The 2,729-nt window shown below is 38.1% G+C and overlaps 1 long non-coding RNA gene across 1 annotated transcript; it reads left to right on the forward strand.

The window, feature by feature from the left end:
* Window positions 1–272: 272 nt before the first annotated feature.
* Window positions 273–2,064, forward strand: LOC124700189. The gene is made up of 2 exons (XR_007001670.1): window positions 273–1,538; window positions 1,710–2,064. It is a non-coding gene; the product is annotated as an uncharacterized LOC124700189 (long non-coding RNA).
* Window positions 2,065–2,729: the final 665 nt, after the last annotated feature.

Here is a 2,729-nt window from a genome sequence, read left to right on the forward strand (position 1 = left end):
TTTTCCGGTTCAGGTCTTGCATGCCTAAAGTACCTCTAACCTATACAATTGTAAGCGATCCATCTCTTGTATTTGACTGCTTATAGTGCTCTATGGTAGGACATTGCCCACACTTGCTAGCCTTTAATTTCTCGCTTTCTTTTGTTCTACATGGAAGTATCTCTAATTTTCCATTTCAGGTCTTGCATGCCTAAAGTACCTCTAACCTGTACAATTGTAAGCGATCCATCTCTTGTATTTGACTGCTTATAGTGCTCTATGGTAGATCATAGATGAACCTGACTAAATTTAAATAGGAATATACTTTGATTGTGTGAGATATAAGTTCTATCACAAAAGTTGCGGGCAGTTATTGAAGTACATTTGATATTTAGACTGCACCTAGTATTGCTTATTTTTTTCTCGTGTGCTTAATAAGGTATGGGTCATACCTGCACAGTCCTACTGTCAATGTTATGCAGATGCACCCTGTAGTAGTAGTTCTATTCCACTGCTTCATCATTTGGTTAATCCACGCTACTTATCAGCTATAGCTAGATCAAGCGTACATATACATACTTGCAACCATGGAACGGAACATTCTCTGGTGCTTAATATCTATCTACATCTTACGTATGCCCATCGCACAAGAGACGTGCATATTTGACCTCATATTATAGATCAGATGCAGACCTGAGCTGAGTTGCTAGTGGTGGTCCATGGCAGGAATTATTCTGTAAAATCCTCACTGGAAACTGATAAGATCGCTGCAGTGGTGGAATCATAGCTTTGATATAGGAATTGTTTGTACGAATATAGATAACTATGAAATGGTGTCCAATCTAATTTTCAGTGTTGTGAGGCGATTTAATTGTTGCTTGTCATCTTCTTTTGCATCGTAGATCAGTGAGCTTGTATACTATGCATCAGGTTTTCGATTTCAGAAAAAGAATTTTAATAGAGATTTTCTATTTTGATCATACATTTGATGTGTATTTAATGTTCGAAGCTAGAAGTAATCTGGTTTGTTGCAAAAGATGACCTTTTCAAGGATAGAATATAAAATATAATGTGAACTTTTCAAGATCATTAGGCGATTAAAATTTTCAACCATTATTCGTGCTATTAGGTTTAGGTGGTCACTCATGCTTCTTGCTTTTATTGCCTGATAATTTTATATTACAGGTTCTGTTTTTTTTTTAAGAAAACTAAGGTGGCGACTTTGTGATATACATGTACCATCATTGTGGTGCACGTCATGGTAGTTACATGCAACCTGCAATGGCAATTTTTTGAAATTTTCATGTTTTCTATAATTGAGGCTTGTGATAATGGATTGTTATTTTTTCTATGATCCTGCAGAAGACAAGCTTGTGCTCTGCAACTGGGGAGAGGCACCTCAGGATGCTCCACGACAAGATGCGGCACAACGAGCAGGCCAACACACGGGAGGTGCCCGCTGTTATGATCGTTGTGCAGATCCTCTTGTTCAACACCCAACATTGAGGCTGCCAATTACAACCTTGGCGACGCCCCGCAGGTCATCCAGCTTGGTACAGGTTTGTCACGCTCATCTCAATGTCTGCACGATCCGTGCATTTGCCCGAAGCACTATGATGTAGTACTGCGAATTTGAAGTTTTGTCATATGACAGTGGTAAACTTAATTTTTGTGTCCATAGTTATTTTCCCGTGTTAGTACTTCTAACTCCACTATATCTGGAAATGCAGATACATCAGATGAGGGAGTATCTGGAATTGATAATAATGCCAGAGTTAGCTATTCAAGTACAGTAAGTTCATGTAGCTATGGATCAGGTGATGATTTTTATTCAATGTTGAAAGGGAGTAAGTGATGGAACACTTGCTTATTTTTCACATTTATCTGGTAATCTGTATGGTTCGATGCATCTTTACCAAAGGCACTGGAATCAGCGGTCTTGCTGGATATTCATAGTATAGTTTGTGGTAGTAAGCATTCAATTCTGGTTACTAAATAGGAAATTTCTAATTTCTTGAAGTCGGAATTTTGATTATGTGAGCTACAGGTGTGATTGTTTCTGGTAATGCTTAATGCTGCTGGTAATGCTTAATGTTTCTGAAACTATTTCCAATTTCTTGAACTCTGAATTTTGATTATGTGAGCTACAGGTGTGATTGTTTGCACTGTGTATGCGCATCATTTGAAATGCTATGTGTACCGAGGTTGTGAGAAAGCAGTATTTTGAAAGATCTTTTGATATTTGAACTGGATTTTGAAATGCTACGTGTACATGTACAACGATTACTGTAAACTGAATTTTGGATGTGCCCTTGAAGCTTTTCGGGGCATATTTTGGACGTGCCCTTGAAGCTTTTCGGGGCACATAAAAATGTGCCCTTAAAGATTTTCGGGGCATATTTTGAATGTGCCCTTAAAGATTTTCTGGGCATATTTTGGATGTGCCCTTAAAGCTTTTCGGGGCACATTTTGGTTGTACCCTTAAAGCTTTTTGGGGCATATTTTGGATGTGCCCTTAAAGCTTTTCAGGCCACATTTTAGATGTGCCCTTAAAACTTTTCGGGGCACATTCAAATTGTGCTCTAAAAGATATACCTATTAGGGCACATTTTTAAAGTGCCCTTAATACTTTCCGAGTAGCCAGTAAATTCGGCACATTTTTATGTGCCATTAAAAGTTTTAATGGCACATTTTTCACATTTAAAGACACTTAAAAGTGCCTCGAAATCCTTACCGTGTTGTAGTGTGCC

Source organism: Lolium rigidum, chromosome 3 (assembly GCF_022539505.1).
Source record: "Lolium rigidum isolate FL_2022 chromosome 3, APGP_CSIRO_Lrig_0.1, whole genome shotgun sequence".
NCBI classification, from domain to species: Eukaryota; Viridiplantae; Streptophyta; class Magnoliopsida; order Poales; family Poaceae; genus Lolium; species Lolium rigidum.